Raw genomic sequence first — 10,173 nt, 5'->3', positions numbered from 1 at the left:
ATATTTCTTGCCGTCCTCCCCACAGATCCCTGTGGGGGTTGGGGGCCCCAGGGTTGCGTCTGAGGAAGCTCAGGAGGAAGGAAGTCCTCCTTTCCTTGGGCCAGCTCTGAGGGCAGTGGTGGCGCCGTGCCCGAGAAGGAACCAGCAAAGGCACCGCCACCCAAGCAACCTCGTGTCTCAGAAGAGTCCAGCAGTGTGGTCTGGGATGACTTTGAGCTTTGCCCTGGTGATCCCACCCATGCTGAGTGCACCCACAGCAAGGCACTGGTCAGCAGAGGCAAGGACCCTAAACACTTCACTATCTCAGATCTGTTGGCGCGACTGCGCCGGTGGCATCCGGGTGTGGAGACTTCCACTGGCAGTGGCAGTAGGCCCAGCGCCTAAACTAGCATTAGTGGCAGCAAGCAGCCAGTGGCTCCTGCTCCTAGGCAGGAAAAGCTGACTGATCATCAGTGGGTGCAGCCTCTGGAGACGCAGTCTGATAGCCCAAAATTAGTATCTCATTAATTCTACCATGGAATATATTTCTTTCACTAATTTCCCTACATAATTTTTATTTTGCTAATTCCCTAATTGAGGTGTACTGTATACTTTCATTCCCTTTTAATAAATTTGAATTTCACTGTTCACTGGAAGCTTGTTTTCTCCCTTTTGTTTATTGGTTCCATGTCCACTGCAGAGTGATAGCCCTGACAGAAATGGCCCCAAGTCAGATGTGTGTGTTTTGCACAAGTGTTGTAGCTGAGGTTTCTTCCATAATACAGTTCTGGATGATTAAAGACAGCATGGTTACTGAACATGAACAAAGGTTCTGCACTATGTCTGAATCCACCCATAATAAATATTACAAAATCTGGTAGATTTTTTTGTTGACCTTAAATCCATTTATATGCTACATTTCCCCCCAGAGAACCTAGAATTATATTTATTCCTATATTTGTTTACTTTCTGGTGGAAGTCTCTCATATATAATAGTCAATCAACCCTGCTTGGACCATTTTGAGGGACGACCATGCTGATGAATGCAAGGATACCCCCTGGAAGTGGAAGAAGGGAAATGTTCTGTCTGATATTGTAAAAGATAAATCACATTGGCTATGGACCTGGACTCACTCATTTATTGGACTCATGAACTAGAGGCCCGTTTCTACATGTTTCCTTTTCTTCTTACTCAGAAAGAAAGGCTCAATACCAAACATGCACTAGGGTCCCCAAAGATTTAATTGAATACTGTCATTGCTTGGTGAAGAGCAAATATTGGCTATGATGGAGTATTTCCCTCCCTTGGTTATATAGGGACCTGAGGACTTTAGGGAAAGTGTCATTCTACCCTGTAATGATCAAAATTACTATCATTGAGTTCTTCTTCTTTTGGAAGCCCCATGGCTAGCTAGAGGTCATTTAATAATATGATCAGTTAATGTCAACTTAGTAGCTCACACTAGGCTACACTCCCTCAGTGCATAAAGATTTTAAAGACCTTTAGGGCCTATGTGTGCCTCAGAACTCAGGAGAAGTTAACATGAATCAGTCAAGACTCTGGCAAATGGAATTTATGTGTTGGTAGTTTTCTCTAGCTTTTCAAAAGACAGACACTGGTCTCAATTGCACCAGAAGATGCATAGGTGACAATGCAGGTGTACAGCTAGGGTGAGATTTCATATTTGTCAATGTTCAGAATGGTTTTCTTACTGCCATTCCTCCTATATCTGCCTGCTATTTTCAGCAGCAGGAACAGCAGGCAAAGTCATCTCTGCAAGGTTCAGCATAATTCCAAAGGAAAAAGGGGAGACTTCATGTCCTCTGAAGCTATGAGACTCAAAACAGCCAAAAGAACCCTTCCAAATATCCCTCTACTGACACCAATATGTAAGAGATTTTAGATGCCCCAAGACTCCTTACAGTCAGGAATAAATGGGGAATCCAAAATCCTCACACTAACAGAGACCGTGGATTCTTTTTGATGGTCTTGGCTATTAAGACTCCCAATACCCAAGGAGACACAAGGAGAATGAAGAGGTAATATTTAATTTAAAAAGATTTATTCCTCACCAAAGTTCAGATGAATCTCAGTAACAGCAGAACACTTCTCTCTTTCTTACAGCAATTAGACAATTTAGGCTGGCAGTTCAAAAGATTGTCAAAACGTCTCCCTCTCCCAGTGGTTATTCAATTCCCCTGGGCTCACCAAAAGGAACTTGATGTTTCTTCTTTCTGCGAGAAGTTGGGTGTTGTCAGATTGATCGATCGACTCCCTTCTCTTCTGCTTCCTCTGTCTCCCTCTTCCCTCCCTATCTATCCTCAGGCTGGGGTTTTTGTACCCTCACCTAGTCACCTACGCAATAACAATGATTGGATAGAGAAAGGGGTCTTGACCATCAATGACCTTCAGTTAAACCTGTTCCCTTTGACACTTAATATTATTGGCCAGGAAAATATGTGAAAGTAGAATATGGGCAAGAACATGGGCGAGCAACCCCTCCAAGCGGAACACTGAGTTTGACACACTCTCGTTTTGAGACAGTGTAAAATGAGGAAGTTTGCCTGAGCTGACAGGCCAACTTTCTAATTTTAGACAAAAAGCTTAGGTGGGGGCTATCCCTGACAGAATGGAAGATTACTGGAATGGGGAGTTAGTATGGTCAAGGATGTCTAATTTGGATGTCCTGTGGGAGGCTTCCACCCATTCGAGGTGGGAGTGTGTTTTACACCGTGAAAGGATGTCTAATTTTAAACAAAGTGTTGGGGATTTTGGGAAATCACCTATATGACAGCATTCGCCCATGGGTTCGTGTCAGGGCCATGGCCTAAACTGCACCAAGCAAATGGACTCATGTCAAGCATTTATCTCACATAATATGGCTAAATTATCTAACACTTATCTAATACAAAAATGACCTCAATTGGACCTTACAGAACGAACACTATTCCTAGGAATCTAGATTGTTAACAACAACAGTAGCAACAACAAATATTTATATATCACTTATTAACAAAAATGTCCAGAACAGAAATAATAAATAAATAAGATGGATTTAGATAGACCCAACCATCAAAAATCAAACAGCCAAAGGAAGCCAGACCCAGTTGACACTTGGTCAAGAGTAGTGGCCCAGAGGGCTTCCCTTCCCAAGGAAGCCCTCTGGAGCACCCAGAAATCTCCACAGCTATCAGGGACATATTTTCAGGTTGATGATATCATATCCAGCTGCCAGGTCCACATTCCCATCAAAATATATTTCTTCCCCAGCACTATAGCATGAAGCTAGAAGTGAGGAGAGGGAAAACTAACTGGGGACATCCCCCACCCTTTGATTATCATGAAATATGACACATATTGAAGTTGGTTTAGATCAAGGAAGTGGAAAAGGCAGAGGGTGGGGGAGTGAAGGAGGAGGTACGCAGAGTATACATCTAGGCACATTAGAAAACAGGGTGCAGAAAAAACAAGTGGGAGAAAAGAAAATGGATGCATCTTAAAAGGAATCAGATGCCGGTTGCCTGCCTTTCCTGCTTAATTTCAGCCTTTTTTGAGAAAAAGAGAAAAGGAGGAGAATTTTTTTTTAACATCTGCCTTGCTGCAAGGCCAGCCTGCTGCTTGTGCCAGCCATTCTCTCCTGCATTTTCTGTCTTTTTAATTGAGAAAGATAGAATATTGGTAGAAAAGGAAAGTTTTTCCCCCCTGCTTTTAAAAAAAAGTTTTTTTCTGATTTTTTTTGCAACTTCTTCCTGCTGCAGAGAGAATCATCACTGCTGCCTGCCTGCCTGAAACAGCTTCCAATCCAACCCCAGCGTGCCATCCATCCTGCATTAATTTCAGCCTTCTTTTGAGAAAAAGAGGAGGAGAATTTTTTTTTAACATCTGCTTTGCTGCCAGGCTTCTGCCTCTGCCAGTCATTCTCTCCTGCTTTTTTTTTTTTTACTTTTTAATTGAGAGAGAAAGAGAGAATATTGGTAGAAAAGGAAGGTTTCCCCCCCCTGCCTTTTTAAAAAGTTTTTTTTCTGCCTGCCTGAAGCAGCTTCCACTCAACCCCAGCATGCCATCCTGTGACCAGCCACCAGTCCAGTGGCCACCAATTGTCCAGAGTGGTTGCCCCATCTGAAGAGTGAGACCAGACCCTCAGAGGTGGACTATGGAGACCTAGCTTTGGAGAAGCCTTCAACTTATTGAGAGTGGCCCAGCCATTTATATTTTAACACACGTGCACACACACACAACACCATCACACACACACACACACACACACACGTCCATGTCTCTAGTCTCTCTTGAATTGTGTTTTCAGGGTTTATTTCCCCCCTGTTTGGATGGAGGTTAAGGTTTTGGGGTTTAACTGATTCCTAAAAGTTTTGTGATATTTAGATTAGGTTTTAAATAGGGGTTCTTCAGTGTGTAGCTTTTAGAGTCCTGCACACACTTTTGTGTTGTTGTTTTTAAAAAATTATTATGAGCCCCTAGCCTGCCCAGTGCCCACGTAGTTATTTCTCTGCCCATAATTTGTGGATTGAAACACACATTGCTTGACTTGTGTCTGTAGGTAGGCCCAGCACAATTTCGTTACGATATCATCTTCTGTGCTTGCTTTCTGTGTGATATTGACACAACAGCATCCATCTTTGTTGTTTCAGAAATCCAAATCTGTAATTAACTACACTTTACTTTGATACATTGTAACTTCCAATAACCACAGACAGAGAATATAACTTTCCCTGTTGTTCTTGGTGAGTGCACTGTGTCCGCCTTAAAGAACTCCTCCGCAGTCAGTGCACTGTGCAGCAGTGCCACAAGTTAAGTGACATTATTTCTTGTTCTGTGGCAGCCTGCATCTTTGCTGTTGGATCACTCTAACTCCCAGTCCCTCTGGCTAAACTCTGTGTGATACATTACAAAACATTATAACTTCTGCTTTAGCCAGCCACAGAATCTGTGCCAGCCCCGTGCCGCCTTCCCGACCTGTCCCTGTGGGGGGTGGGGCCCCCAGGGTTGCGTCTGAGGAAGCTCAGGACTTGGGCAGGTCTTGTGGAATAGGGATGTGCACAAACTGGCTTGGCCTGTTTGGTTCAAATTTGAACCCAATTTCAACCAGGGTGGGTAGGTTTGGTTTTTGTTTTGCTGGACCCCCCCCCCCGTTTGGTTTGAATTCAAACCCAATTTGAACCACTTCTAAAAGGTTCTACATAGGGTATAATGGGAACTTGAACAAGCCCATTATGCAGAGCAGCTATGCAGAGCCGATTCTGCAGAGCACCCAGGAGCACAAAGGTGCCTACCACCCACTAAACCCCAAAGCAAGTGGATGCTCCTGTGATTATTAATGATTTTTCCCTTAATTTTTTCAATTTTTTCATTTCTTCCATAGGGAACAATGGGGATACGGGGCAGCCCCATTCGCTCTCCCTTTGGGGGGGTGCAAGGGCACCGCAAAGTGGGTTTGGGTTCAAGGCAGGTTGTGCCACAATTCTCCCCATGCAGCCGCAAGTTTGTAGGGTTTATGTTTGTTTGTTTTTTAAGTGAGTGGCTTCTCTTAACAATCTATCTCTAGGAGAGTAGATATTGAGCCGGGTCTCATGATCAGTGAGACCCAGTTTAGAAGGGTGAGCTTTTCGCCCATACAGCAAGCAACCAAGAATCCAGAAATTGTATTCTTGATTGTTGTATGAGATCTCGCAATGATTCCCTATGAGGAGCTTTTCATAATACTATATACAAACCATAGAATCCACTCTCCTAGAGATAGACTGTTAAGACAGGCCACTCACTAAAAAATTCCTGCAGAGGCGGGGACTATAAACCCTACAAACACCAGGTTGCCTGTGGGGAGTTGAGGCCATACCTGCCTTGCACCCAAACCCACTTTTGTTCCTGGGCGGGGGTGGGGTGGCAGCTGGGGCTTCCTCAAATTCCCATTATTCCCTATGGGATAAATGCAAAAATTTAAAAGATCTTCAGCAAATCCTGCGGGGGGAGGGGGGCGACTATAAACCCTACAAACATTGGGTTGCCTGGGGGAGTTGAGGCCATACCTGCCTTGCACCCAAACCCACTTTTGTTCCTGGATGGGGTGTATGTGTGTGTGTGTGTGGAGCTGGGGCTTCCTCAAATCCCCATTATTCCCTATAGGATAAATGCAAAAATTGAAAAGATCTTCAGCAAATCATTAAAAATCACAGGGGTGTCCGATTGCTAGAGGATCGGTAGGTGGTAGGCACACCTGGGTGCCTACCACCTGCCCTCAGTTTGTGGCCATAGGTACTCTGCACAGGGAATAATGGGCCAGTTTGAGTCCCCATTATACCCTATGGGAAAAATTTAAAAAATCAAAGAAACATTAAAAATCATTGGAGTCTCCCGATTGCTCTGGGATTTGGGTGGTAGATGGCACCCATGGGTGCCTACCACCCAAGCCAGTTTTGGAGGCTCAAACCAGTTTGAACCGGTTTGACTAGAACCAGGCTCTGTTTGGTTTGAACTTAGACCAGCATTGCCAATTTAATGCCCTGTTTGGTTTGAGTTCGAACATTCAAACCAAACTTGTTTGAATTCAAACCAGTTCAAATTTGAACCTGTTTGCGCATCCCTACTGTGAAGCCAATACCAGACTCAGACCCAGAGGAGAGTCCCAGCCTGCTCGCACAACTACAGGAATGGAGGAAGAGCCCTCCCTGGCAGCACAGCCAGGATTGCCACAAAAAGGTGACCTGGGGAGTAGTTGGACTCCTCAAAATCAAGGGAGGAGTAGCTGGCACTCCCAAACAAGTCAGGAGCACTGGCACTCACATGGGAAGGAATTCTGATGGCCTCGCCTTCCCCTGGAACTCCTCTGAGTTACTCAGAGATATATCCCTTTTCATATTATTATATATATACCGAAAATCCACTCTGATAGATATGAAAAGCTCTTCATAGGCACTCATTGAGAAAATTCATACAGTAACCAAGAATCCAGTTTTAGGGCCCTTGGTTGCTTAATGAGTTCTCGCTATTAACAGCTTTTCATAATATTATATACAAACCAGAGAATCCACTCTCATAGAGATAGACTGAGAGAGGCCAGACACTCCCATAGAGATAGACTGAGAGAGGCCAGAAATAAAACATTCCTGGGGGGAAAACCATGAAACCTACCAACTTGGGGCTACCTGGGGAAAGTTGTGGCACAACCTGTCGTGCCCCCATACCCACCTTGGGGTGCCCTGGCACCCCCAAAGGTGTGAAATGAAGTATCCTCATATCCCCATTATTCGCTATGGGAGAAATGCAAAAATTGGGGGGGGATCAAAATTCATTAATAATCACAGGAGTGTCCAATTGCTTTGTGATTCAGTGGGTGGTAGGCTTTGCCTACCATCTACCCCAGTTTTGTACCACAATTCGAGTCCCCATTATACCCTATGTTGAACCTGTTAGAACCTGTTCGAACCAAACAGGCCAAGCCAGTTTTGTGCACATCTCTACCTCAAACCAGACTGGTCATAAGCCAGACTTGAAAATGATTCAAATGATATATTCTTGCTGACATGCAGTGGGATGGAGCCTGCCTATGTGATGCTGTCCCTTTCCCCATGTGTCATTCTGTCAGTGGGAAGGAGTCAGTGGCAGCAGTGCTTGAAACAGGCAAGGTGCATTGCGATTGCAGGCTGGCTGCTTTAACAGTAGTCTATGGAATGAAATGTTTTGTATTAAAATGGCCATTGAATACAATACATACATTGGAACACATTCCCTAATCAATCTTTCCATAGAGCTTCTCCTTCAGCCTTCTGGAGGAGAAATGTTCTTCATCCATTATCTCATTCTCCCTTGCAATGCAAAGGTACACCTTCACAGGCACTCTTCTTCAACAGCATGTCCTCAGAGAATTTCACTGAATATGATCCTTTTGTGAGGAAACCAACCTTAGCTACTCCTGTTATCAGACTTTGTCAGGGACTACAGCCCTCTTGATGCAGTATATGAAGTGCATGTGCTGAACATGACTACAGTGCTAATTAGCGGTAGACACTCCAGCAATGATGGTGGCTTAGCAGGCATTTTCCTGAAGATGTGTGATGGCACTGATGGCATTTTGGAATCCAAAATGGTGCTCAGAACGTTCCATTTGGAACTCGAGATTTTGCATTCTGTTCCGAGCTCAGAATGGAATGCAAAATTCATTTTGTGCACATCCCTAATGTAGAGATATATGTATGTGTGCCTGTGTTTTAGAATGTGTGAATGGCTTTCCCCCTTATTCAGGATGCACCCTAAGTGGCTGATATAATAGGGGAAAGATCAAAACAATATAAAACAAATAATTGCCATCTGATTTGGGGGAAGAAAAGGTGCTAGGGTGCAATAGGGAAACAATAGAAGGGAAACACATGATCAAATGTTTTAATGGATGAGTCACACTGCTGATGGATCTAGGTTGGTCATCTTGAAGACTGTTCTACATTTTCTCTTTTCTGCCTAATTCAGAATCTTTGTCCAATTACCCAGCATGCACGATGATCCCAGGATAATTAATTGAACCCTCTCACTGTCCCATTGAAAACTGTAAACTATGTTGGGATCACAGACATATTTTCTGCAGTTGAGCAGGGACCTGAGGACTCTGGGAAAGGTGATTATGGGACTTTTAATTAGCAAAATCACTATAATTAAATTTGGAATCTTCTGGGAGTTCCATAAGTAGCTGACAGAAACCTCCCCCCTCCCTTTTTTAAAGGTTAAAAAAAAAATCCTGTAAAATTCATCTGATTACCCTGTGCTGTGTTGCACTCTATAAAGGTTCTTGCCAGACTAATATGTGCCACAGAGATAAGAGTGGTTACGAGCCATGCTGCCTCATCCCTTAGACCAAAATCTGATGTCGGAACCATTGGTATTGGTGAAGAAGCTCTTCAATCTGTTGTGGCTATTTCATTTGCCTCTGCCAAGATGAATGCTGGTCACAGTCACACAGGCAGATGCTAGGCAAAAATGGAAGCTCACAGCTGGAACTGGGGCCAAAAGGTGCTGGCATTCAGTGTGATTTTGTTACTTCTACTCCAGTTGCTCTTCCTTCATCTCCCTCATATTTCCAATGGGAATATGGATTTGATGTGCAGTTGGCAGTCAAACGTTAAGAATAATCTGTCCAGCTCCAGAGATGATATTGTTGTCATTGGGGGATTTGTATCCTTTCTATTGGCTGAAATACATGAACTCAACTTTATGATAAAACCACCCTCCTCCACTCAGGGACGGTAAATACATATTTTTGTTTTAAAAGCTTACTTACTGCCACTATTATCTATATCCTGCTTTTCAATGAAAAAGTTCTCAAGACAATTGAAATAGAAAAAGCATAGGAAGATGATGATCACTTGTCATCTTGTCAGAAGATGATCAAAGGGCTCAGTCTAGAAGGAAACACAAGGTAGGAACCAGCAACAGATGCTGGAGGGATGCTGTGCTGGGGCTGAATAGGGCCAGTTTCTCTCCACCTGCTAAATACAGTGGTCCCTCTACTTACGAAATTAATCCGTTCCGAATGCACATTTGTAAGTCGAAAAATTCGTAAGTCGAAAAGCGGTTTCCCATAGGAATGCATTGGGAACGGATTAATGCGTTCCGGAGCCTAGAAAAAAGACCCAGACCCCCAGTAAGGCTTGCAAACTGCACAGGAACATTTCTTTTCAAGAATAAACAGGCAGTAAACAGGCAGGCAAGTCAAGGAAACCGCATGTAAAATTCGTAAGTCGAGGAAACCCCATCTAAAAATTTGTAAGTCGAGGAAACCCCATCTAAAAATTTGTAAGTCAAAAAAACCGCATCTAAAACCGGATCTAAAACTGCCATTTGTAACTCGAAAAATACTTATGTCGAGTAGTTTGTAAGTCGAGGGACCACTGTATAAAGTAATCACCACTTTGAAAGATGCTTCTTTGCCTTGTTAGCAGAGGTCAAAGTCACACTCAGTCTTTCAGACAGGCATGATTGAATGTATGTAAACTCAATTTGAACAATTCTAGGTCACATTCATGGCTACTTCTTTCAAGCCACAATGGCAGAAACGTAGGTGATAAGGTGCCTTAGTTAATCTACCTTCAAGAACAGAAGAGGGCATTAATTGGAACCTTGCAAGAGTAAGCACCTTTCTCAAGCAAAAGTTATCAATTTTAAAAAGAGAATCCTTTGGGCCAGGATAA

The sequence above is a fragment of the Hemicordylus capensis genome, chromosome 6 (assembly GCF_027244095.1).
Source record: "Hemicordylus capensis ecotype Gifberg chromosome 6, rHemCap1.1.pri, whole genome shotgun sequence".
NCBI classification, from domain to species: domain Eukaryota; kingdom Metazoa; phylum Chordata; class Lepidosauria; order Squamata; family Cordylidae; genus Hemicordylus; species Hemicordylus capensis.
The sequence above is the reverse complement of the archived record's forward strand: the minus strand, read 5'-3'. Positions refer to the sequence as shown.